We start from the raw sequence: 10,449 nt of genomic DNA, 5'->3' as shown, positions 1-10,449 counted from the left end.
ATGTCATATCATTTGTAGTCATCATATAGCTAACATGTACAATAGTTGGCTATAAGAATGTAGTACTTTACTAATATATGGCCCACCTTTCACTCTCACAAGGTGCCTAGGAGCACGTCAAGAGCTATGCTATTGCATAGTAGCCTCACCTCCCTTCTCTCTCCTCTTCTCTCTCCTCCAACTCATCTAAAATATATTATTTAATGTCTTATAGTCAGCTGACTGGACTCTATTGTACTTGCTCTAAAGCTTAGTCAGATCGGTTCCAGTAAAATGTCCAATGCAGAGAAGCGCTGTTGACTGCGGAGAACCTTACAATGATGGGATCAGAGTAATCACCAAATTTGGCAATTTGCCCTCGCATCCATGCACATCTGAAAATTATTTGAACCCACGAAAATAAGGGCTAAAAGGTTCTCCACCAGCATCAAGCCATCAACTAGTAATAGCCAGGCGTTGGAGCTGCTGCCGTCTTCCCTCAGCACGAGCAGGTTCACAGCCATGAAGCACCTCCACGACCCCGTCGCCAGCATCTTGGCCACGAAGGCGTCGGGATCCGCGCACAGCGCCTCCACCTCCGCCGCCTGCCTCTGCATCGCCTCCACCAGCGCCTCCTCGCCCGCCGGTGCCGCGTACGTCGTGGCCGCGGCCCTCCTGAGCCTCTCAGCCAGCGTGACGAACCTCTCCGCGAACCGCGCCCCGACGCCGTCGCCGGCCCTCGCCGCCGCGTCTATCGCGACGGCCCTGGCCGCGTTCTCCGCGTTCTCGCCGAAGGGCACGTCGTCCCCGCCGTCCGTCTCCTTGGTCACGAAGCTCTGGAACTCGTTCGCCGCGTGGTGCACGAGCTCGTCCGTCCCGGTGGCCTCCCTCAGGTACCTGTCCCGGAGGCGCCGCGTGGAGGCCACCAGCTCCTGGGCCTCGGCGAGCCGCGCGTCCGCCCACGCGGCGTGGTCGCGCAGCGCCGCCACGACCGCGCGCGCCTCCTCGCCCGGCCTCTGCGAGAAAACCGCGGCGCAGTGCCTGTATTCGTCGGCGTCCTCCGCGAGGTACTTCACGATGTCCATGGTGCTGGCCTCGAGGCTGTCCACCCAGTCCAGGTGCCCCAGCGAGGGGAACTCCGCATCGCGCAGCTCCTGGCTCGTCTTCGACAGTAGCTTCCTCAGGCTCTCCTCGAGAGGACGATCCACACCGTCCTCCGCCATGAACCGGATGTCCTCGTCGCTGAAGCGCGCCGCCATCGCCATGATCGATCTTTACAATCTTAGAAGAGCTCTAAGCTCCCAGGGTTCCCAGGCCCTGTGGTTGCTCGCGGGCCCACCTGCAGGGTTATTCGTGAGGGGTTGACGGCGGTTCTTCAGTTTGATTGTCGGTCGGGAATGGCAAGGAGTTTTGTTTCCTCTTTGTTTCGTCTCCTTCCAAGTTCCAAGTCCTCCTGCGTCTAGGCTCCATTTTCCTCTTCCTCCCCAAATCTAACTGAAATTCGTCTATGGAGGACAATCTCAGTTGGGAATCCAGAGACCAAGCAGCGACCTCGAGGCGGCGCCGCCCTCCCGCCCCTCTCTTTCTCCTCTGCCTCGGCCCTTCGGCTCCACGGTAAACCTTCACTGAGAAGAGGACTGGGGCGACCTCCACCCTTGACTCCGGCGTCCCATGCAGGTAGGGCGCCGCCCTTCCTCTCCCCTGTCCTACCGCCTTGCTGGCCTCCCTTCTATCATGTCCCCCATCTCTGTGCTCTGTCTGCTCCATCTCGGTCTCACTCCCCTCGATCTTGTTTGGTAAGGGTGGATGAAGAATAGACAGGTGCAGTTGCCGAGTTGGAGTTCCGTCCAGCGCTTCAATGGAATCCCGAGTTTTCTCCTCAACTCCGGCCACCACCACCACCCAGCCGTGAGGTGCGTCGCATACCTGCATAAACAGTCAACCTGCATAGTATTCAGATGCCTTTTACATTTAAAAAAATGAATAAATGAAATGTTGTGCTTCTGTAAATATATTTTTCTAAGATGAGTTTATCACTATGAGTGTACTGGAGCCAGATAACTATCCTTTGACACCATGATTAGGGCTCATGTTGCATCTGTAGTGAAGATTTTGGGGTTAAATACCTGAGATATGGGGCGAGATTTCTTCTATTACTCTGATCGAATTAGCAGTTTAACTCATGCAGTTGAGTCAATATTATATTCCTACATTAATAATTTGCCTATGACTTGTGTGACTGAATCCTAATAATCCATGCTTCACTGTGCTATATTTCTTTGACTAAATGTTAGATTGCCTCAGTTTATTTGGTTAAAATCAGGCTTCACACTTGGTCATTAGTCAAGCTGTTTTGTGCGAAAGCAGTGTTATCTGATTATTGCACCGTTCTCTTCTGGTGTATATATAGATACTCATATGATTGTAAGTGCATAAGAGAGAAAGTTCATCCTACTTATGTTTTGTGTAAAATGTTATAGTTAGTCCGCCTTTCCCGACTACAAGTTCAGTACATACATGCTCTTTGGTGTCATCAACAGAAATGAAGCTGAGGTGGTCTCGGAGGGAACAACCCATCCTCGGTCTCTACCAGAGCCAAGGTCGTTGGCAGCCTCAATCCCGAGTTCCGACCACCCTCCCCCAGCGGCTGCAACAGACAAATGCCTCCTTACTGTCCAGAGTAGGTAAAGCTTGCTCCTTCTCTGTGATCTTTTCTGTCGTGTGAATCTTCTTCTGCAGAAGTAAGTCATGAGGTTGTTCTGTCAAGAATTTGGGAGATATATTTGAGTTCTTAGGTGTTATGTGGTCCGAATCGTCGGATTAGCTAGCTGTATTCTTGTTGGTGTATTAGGAAGTTAAATTTCTGCGAATGTTCATATCCCAAGTCTGGTACTGGTGTATATTTGACTCCTTGCTGTTGTGGCACTGTCTGTGTTATTTTGTATTTGTACCGTAAAATTAGTCCTTTAGTTCAATTAGCGTGGTGATTCATTGATTTTCAAACAAAGATTTTTTTCCAGGGGCTGTTTTCTGTCTGAAATTGTTGGTAATTGTTGAACAACTCAAATGAGAATAATACCGCAGAAACTTTCTGGTAGTTACTTCCAGCGAAAATGGAGGATGATGTGCGCTTCACCACATCGTAAGTCCTTTACCTTCTAATAATTGTTGCCCATATATTTTGTTCATTGTGTTTTTTACATGTTGTCCTATGGTGTAAATACAGATTTGTCGCTTGGTGTTGTGTTTGAGGACCTGTGCTCAGTGAAAGAATACTATGGCATAAGGTTTAATTTTTGGATGGAGGAGCGTGTTCAACAGCATAGAGATGTATTAATTTTCACATAGACATTGGGTACGTTAATAGGGCATGCTTATTTGCCATTATACGACACATGCATACCCATGGCTTATTTCAGTTCTTCAAAAAGCCTGAAGAGAAAATCCATGGCAAGGAACTTGAATAAACGAATTTATAGGATTAACCTAAGGTGATTGCTTTGAAAAATTTATGTAAAACAATCAGATTATATATTTGATTATACGAATTAACTTATTACTCAAGAGACTCGGGATACTGAAATTAAACGTATTAGGAAGAGCCTGCCATTTAAAGCATATTCTAAAAGCTGAGTTGAAAAAGATACTTATGTCGGATTACTTTATCTACCAAGGTTTTGCTTACTTCTTCAATGTAAATAGTTCATATAATCCATGTGCATCTTTTTTTTATATTTGAAGTAATATTGATGTATGGTTCAGTAAGCAATATTCACACATCTTTCTTTATTTCTTTTTACTAGAGTTTCTTACTTTATGGTTCCTGGGAAATGAGAAATTTTCAAGCTTTTTGTATCTTTGTGTACGCTCTTAGGAAAATCAGGTAGATTTGGGCATTCAACAGTCCTTTAAGAAAAAAACACCTTGAGACAGAACGGTGAAACCTGATGGTCCATGAATTGTGATGTGTAAATCTATGCCAAAGATATATATGATCGTGCTATATATAATTGGTGTATATCAATGTATCTCAACAAGTTTTTCCAACTGCATGTGAACTTATTAAATAATATAGGTTGCGTGCCCTGAAATATGTTAGTTGCTTGCTCCACTATAGTTTGTTTCGCTCTCTCAATGTACAGTTGTCGCTTGAAATAACATTGGCCTTAAACAAGTTCTAATTCTGTAAAACTTTCTTAGTAATTCATGGAGTTGGATAAGACTTCTGCACATAATGTGCTACATGACGTGTTCTGATCTCTGCTTGAATGCATGAATACATGATTATTTATGGTATAATAGTAACATCTGAAATATCAAATAGCTATGTCCATATATCACTGGCTTGGAAAGTACAGGTTGTTATGTGCATAGCTTTAGATAGAAGTGTAGGCTAGATTTTCTGTACATTCACTTCAAGCTTTCGTGTGATGCTGGATAGAGGTGTTTCGTATTCTTTCCTCCATTGCAGATTTTCTGTCATATGCATCAAGTGAGTATTCCACTATTGATACAGTTAGTTTTCTCAAGTATCTTTCAGAGTCTGAACTAGAAAGAGGGGGTGTATAAGTGCCAGGTCAGAGTATTTGTGGTGGAATCCTAGCATCGTTGGGTACTGAATATGAGAAGTGGGAGATGATCAAGGCTCTAGGTAAAACATATTTGTATCATAAATTCTATACTTTTACTTCTGCATGATGCAATTACGGTTTATTTTTCTGCTAAACATAAAATTTTACAGAGACACTTGGGAAGAGGGAATCAGTTAATACAGAAGCAACAACATGGGATTTATTTTCGAGTCGTATTGTAGACATTGTAAAAAGGGGATTTTTTTGTCATATCAGTGTGATGCGTGATCCAGATAAGATAGTGCCTATAGTGTATCTTGGATTAGTCTCTTATATTGCTTTTTAAATTCCAAGTCATCTCATGCTGAGCCTTGTGCCGTGTTCCCTCCTTTTGTTTGATTACAAATTTCTGCTAACTAATTGCAAATCTAATGATCATATTATACTACCCAAGTTATTTTTGAAACTTCTGTTCGAAAATACTGACGCATGCTAGCTGAGTTGTCTTCAAAGTGAATGCCACATACTCTACTCTTTGCAGTTTAATTAGCATGGTATTCGAGTGACGCATGATGCATAGCTGCTATACTTTTGTTGTGATCACTCCTCAAGCCTAAAGGAATTATCAAGTTCCTTTGTGAACATGAGCATGTAATAGTTGATGATATTAACTATGAGATGCTGATGCAGTTGAAACAAATGCTTGCAGTGTTTGCATAGCGAGTCTTACCAGCAACTGCGCCAGGAAGGAGCGCATACAACAGTTAATAATGCTAGCTTCAAGACCTGCGTGTGAGCGCACGATAATCTGTTTGCGGTGAGCACATGACAATCTCCTCCAGTAAGACAACACAATGCATCTGAAGCATGATGGACTGCTCAACCAGCATACGGTTCTTCAGCAGAACACCGGGCTTTGCCAAAACCAACTCAATTTGCTCCATCATCACGCTGCTCTCCTCATCACAGCCACCATGTTCCCATCATGTTGTGCTGGTTCTCCCCAAGTTACTCTGCTTAGAAAGTTTGATTATTACATTATTCTTACTTCCTCATCCTTGGTAAAGATAGCACAGTCAAACGTTCAGACTCTTACTACAGAAAATCTCAAAATATTTGTTGTCTTTTCCTATGAAATTACACTTGAATTATATAAAATAAATATGTATATCACTTAATTAGAATGTAAGGTAAGCCTTCTTTAATATTGTCCACCTCCATTCTTTTCTGAATTTAAGTACTTGGATGCCGTGCCACCTTAAGTATTATTGTATATATCATACTGTATATTCGATCTTAAAGCTACTGGACTACTTCAATAGCGAAAACAGTTGCTATTATTTTACCAACAACTCAGCTTTTGTATCCTTTCCGATTTGGTCATCACTATTTTACTCAACTTTTATGTATCCTTGTGGCTGTCATTTGAACTTGTACAAAACTGTTCCGACAGTAAATATGTTACTTTCCAAGTTGCATGTCAACGAAAATTAACAATAGTGTATGCTTGAAGAGACAAAAAAACGGTTGGATAGATGTATTTATTATATGATTAAGAGTAAATGTCAGTTACAACATAGGTTGTGCCCTCTGAACTTCTTTTTTTGAGAAGGCATCTACCTTCCTTGAATTGATGCTCCAGTTCATCAAGGCATTGGTTATTCACCAGTTTATTGATGTATTATTATGATAAGACAATATTTTTAATATATTAATTTGTTTCCTACCAGCTTTTTCTGCATCCACCATTTTAGATTGATTGCATACCTTACTTTCCTAATTTACGGAGTTTTGTTGGTCATTACATAAGTTGTACAACCAATGTACGGTTGCACACTGTGATAAACTATCATCTTTTCATTGTGTTTTTGCTAATTGTAACAAAATGCTTATCGTCACATATTTTATTTCCTTATTCTAGAAACTGACTGCTAATGCAGAAACAACATTAAGCATGTTATCATTAATATTGGAACCATCAGAATCTTGGTGAGCAGCAGGAGAAGGTATTATTTTTATGAGTTCATCGGCTATTGTATTTTGTAGGTTGAGTTCTCACAATCTGCATGTTACCATTGAAGCAAATAGCATGTACATTACTAATTGAGTTCTGGGGTTTGAGATGTAATATTCTTAGTGCTATGTAACTTCAAATAGCTTGGACATTAAGGTGAGGGGGCATGACTTCGATTTGCATCTGAATGGCATGTAACTGTAATCAATTAATTTGTCTTTCAAGTTAGTAAGGGTTATTGAGTAAAGAAGTAGTACCAAGAAGTTCTTCATCTAGAAGATATATATGTTGCTGTACCATAGGGTTTTTAATTGGAGAAGTTATTATGGAAAATTGTGCATGTTATATAATGTTGTATAGTTAAAAGTTAACTCTCTGACATACTTATTACCGGTAATGTGCTCCTGTCATGCATCTTCCTCTCCGTATTTCTTTTTCATTGCACTTGACTAAATAGAAATGGACCAGTGGCATGCAGCCAAACAAAATATACAAAAAAACATTTTGAACATGTTAAAGAAGAAAATAAATGATAAGAAATAGCGGGCGCTGCAACGCGCGCCAGGTCCTTCTAGTCTAGACCTAAACTACTCCGTATAAACCAATCGGTAGCTAGGAGGTTGATCAGCCCCTTCTCAGTTCTCACGCCCAGACAGACGGACGCCCAGACGCGAGAGATACGTGTTGCTTGGGTGCGGTTTACCCAATTCGTCTCGGAACGGATTGTGTGTCAAAGTGCAGGATTTGTCATTCCATATTTCGCTAGCAACTCATTATTTTATGTAATGTGTACGTGCATACACTCCCTGATCCACACAAGACCAGATTGAGTTTCCAAGTTGAGCTCTTTTACGGTGATTGGCATGGAACTTTGGTTCCGTCTAATCGAATTTTGGTTCCGTCTAATGTAATTTTTCGTGACCGTTGATTAAATCTGTGATACGTTTTCTGTAAGTTCTATAATAATATGACACCGTAAAAGAGCTCCGGAGCGGACGTTTTAATCTGTGTTCCAAAACAAAACAAAAAATCAGAATCAGATCGGAGGATTTGATACATCTCGGATTGTGATACATCTCGAAGGAAACCCAGGAGCGCCCGTCGCCGCCACGCAGCCGCCGCCCCGCCGACGCCGCTGCCCCGCAGCCGACGCCGCCGCCCCGCAGCCGACGCTGCCGCCCCGCTGCCCCGCAGCCGACGCCCCGCCGACGCCGCTGCCACGCAGCCGCCGCCCCACAGCCCCCGCCCCGCAGCCGACGCCGCCGTCCCGCAGCCGACGCCGCCGTCCCGCAGCCGACGCCGCCGCCCCTCCCCCGTCGCGAGTCGCCGCCCCGTCGGTCCGTCGCGGGGACTCACGGCCCCGACCTCTCCGTCGCCGCCGCGAGTCGCCGCCCATCGGCCCGCCTGCCTTCAGGTATGAAGCACTAGTAGATAAAAGATTCATCTTCTCATTTAACCTGCCAGCCTAATCCCAATGTCGCAGCAATCTTCTGATGTGCTTCCACTGAAACTCAGATGCTGCGAGAAGAAGCTTTATGACGGGTGCATTTGAAGTCTGATCGTCGAGGTATTATTCTTGTCTGGTCTCTTTGCTTCACTTTCTACTTTCTATCAATTTTTTTTGGCCTGAATGCTACTAATTTATCAGTGATTTCAAGAAAAAAGAAAAAGAAAACATGTTATCTCTGTATAGGTGGAAGCATCTTGCGTAAATTTTAATTTCAATAACTTTGGCTAGTTCATCACTTATAAATTTGTTTTGTGTTTGCTTGAACATATTTACCAGCTTGTTCATTGTAAAAATTTCAGAGGGTTCATTGGTGCCCACCTTGCTGTTTCTTGCTTTCCTGCAATGGGGAGGGAGGACCCACTTCGTTCTCGCCCTTCTCCAGCAAATCCCTGAGGTGAGATGCTTGACAACTGCAAGAACCGACGGCTGTTGCAAAATTGCAGTGCTATTTCGTGGCCAAAGAGAAACCTATGAATAATTCATCGCTCTTATATTTCAGTTCTGTGGAGTTTGGCTGAAAGGTTTAGTCTGCTGTGCCCAATTGCAGGTTCAGGGCAGTCCGTGTGTGTTCATAACGTTTATGTCTTGCTGCTCCTATCTGTTATCGTCTAAATACTGCTAGATCATACTTTGTGAAACATTTATAACGTTTATGTCTTGCTGCTCCTATCTGGTTGTGTTTTGGGGTATTTTTGTGCTGTACAATGAAAAACCATAGGTAGAAATAATGATTGATTTAATTCTTTTGTAAGTTTTCGTCCAAGTGTTAAAAGATTCCTGTTTCTCTTTAAAAGTTTTACTTGACAAGTTGACATGCTGGCTACTCCTGGACCCGTGAGAGAATGCATGTTCTTTGATGTAATTCTCCCAGAATTCAGTCTTGAGGCAAGAGGGGATGATCCACTCAGTTGGTTTCACTTATTGAAGACGTCCTGAACTTTGATCTGCTGTTGTATCCTAAATTTGCATGTTGGTGATGTTACTGAATTTTGCTATGTTCTAACAAACACAGATCTGAACGGCGTGAAAGTGTGGAGCCTGGTTGTTCTGATTGGCATTCGAATTTACTGATGCAGGCGCCAGCAAGAGTCCTCAAGGCAGCAAGTCCACTGACAGGTACAATAACCACAAAAGGAGCAGGAAGCAATCGGATGACGATCCCTATCTTGAAGGGCGCTATTCCACTGCACAGAAATCACCAAGAAAAGGGCGCAGCACTAAAAGAAGCTCCAGGCGTTCCACAAGAGAAGTCGCAGTAGTCGTGATTCGTGATTGAGGCAGCTGAATATCTGGGTTTTGGACGATCGAATGTCGTATAGATGGCACTACCTCATGTATTAGTCATTTGCCAGCCTTGTTTTCTACTGCTTTTCCCCCCTTTCCTCTTTGCTGATGAGAGGTTCTTTATTGGAGAGAGCTCTCTTGTTTTCTACTTCAGTAGTGAAATAAATTGACTATTTCATGCAAAATAAATTGACTATTCGAGTCTTTTCTTCACATAAGAGCATCTGTAACCCAAAGGCAAAAAACCTTTAGAGGAGCAAATTTGCTCTTCTAACGGCCAAAGTGGCACCTAACCGAAAGCCAAAAAGACTTTCGGACATTACAAAAACAATTCATTTATAATCTAGAACCGAATAATTTAAAAAACACATAATCATCAACGACAACCGGTATTCGTTCATGGTAAGCACACTATAATTCGACCCAAAAGGAGCTTCATCATTTTAAATGAAAAGCACACATAATATTCGTTCATGGCGATGATCTATCTTCGTCCTTTCCACTCTGACCAACATCGAGGGAGGCACCAAAAGGGGCTTCATCATTCGACCCATCATCACCATCCTGGCGAAAAGCATAGTAAAGTAATAAAGTTAATATAAAAATAATGCATGCAAAAAATGATACAACACGAGATTGGCAATATACCCTACCTCGTCACTCTCATCGTAACCATGCAAGGAAGATGTCGTCATGGAAACCAGCCCTCCTAGACCCAAGCGCAAACGTGGCCGAACGAAAAAAGTAAAGACTAACACTCCTACCGATACGGTCGAACAAGAAATTGCCACAGAGACTCCCGCTGGGTTATGGTTATCAACTTATCATATAAGTTGTATTGACTCTTGTTATAATGCTTTGGCTATCAATTATTTCAGTGAATAAAATAGGTTATTTTTTGTAGCTAAGATCTTCAACACAACTGTTTTATGCTCTGGTTTTCTGTAACTAGAGATTTTTTTTTTACTTGACAGAGATTAAAAGGTGAACTGGACAAACTCCTCCAGAGAAAGATTAAGGAACCGGCAATAGACATCTTTTCAGAAGGGAAAGGGGTTGTGGCTGCTTCCATAGAACTGTTCTAGTAGTAC

The 10,449-nt window shown here is 43.0% G+C and overlaps 3 long non-coding RNA genes across 7 annotated transcripts; 2 read left to right on the top strand and 1 right to left on the bottom strand.

Moving 5' to 3' along the window:
• The first annotated feature begins 1,455 nt into the window (after positions 1–1,455).
• LOC124708982 lies at positions 1,456–5,762 on the top strand. Of its 4 annotated transcripts, none has more exons than XR_007005384.1 (6): positions 1,456–1,656; positions 1,781–1,892; positions 2,520–2,663; positions 3,000–3,121; positions 4,520–4,630; positions 5,260–5,762. It is a non-coding gene; the product is annotated as an uncharacterized LOC124708982 (long non-coding RNA). The 4 variants fall into 4 exon arrangements; XR_007005382.1 differs by having other exon boundaries at positions 3,206–4,630; XR_007005381.1 differs by having other exon boundaries at positions 3,000–4,630.
• Positions 5,763–7,938: 2,176 nt separating this feature from the next.
• Positions 7,939–9,362, top strand: LOC124705605. Of its 2 annotated transcripts, none has more exons than XR_007004103.1 (3): positions 7,939–8,131; positions 8,374–8,468; positions 9,087–9,362. It is a non-coding gene; the product is annotated as an uncharacterized LOC124705605 (long non-coding RNA). The 2 variants fall into 2 exon arrangements; XR_007004102.1 differs by lacking the exon at positions 9,087–9,362 and adding an exon at positions 8,622–8,867.
• Positions 9,363–9,734: 372 nt separating this feature from the next.
• Positions 9,735–10,044, bottom strand: LOC124650433. The gene is made up of 2 exons (XR_006986999.1): positions 10,012–10,044; positions 9,735–9,922 (listed from the first exon to the last, which is right to left on the bottom strand). It is a non-coding gene; the product is annotated as an uncharacterized LOC124650433 (long non-coding RNA).
• Between the last annotated feature and the right edge of the window lie 405 nt (positions 10,045–10,449).

The sequence above is a fragment of the Lolium rigidum genome, chromosome 4, assembly GCF_022539505.1.
Source record: "Lolium rigidum isolate FL_2022 chromosome 4, APGP_CSIRO_Lrig_0.1, whole genome shotgun sequence".
NCBI classification, from domain to species: Eukaryota; Viridiplantae; Streptophyta; class Magnoliopsida; order Poales; family Poaceae; genus Lolium; species Lolium rigidum.
This window is presented reverse-complemented; position numbering and strand designations above follow the sequence as displayed.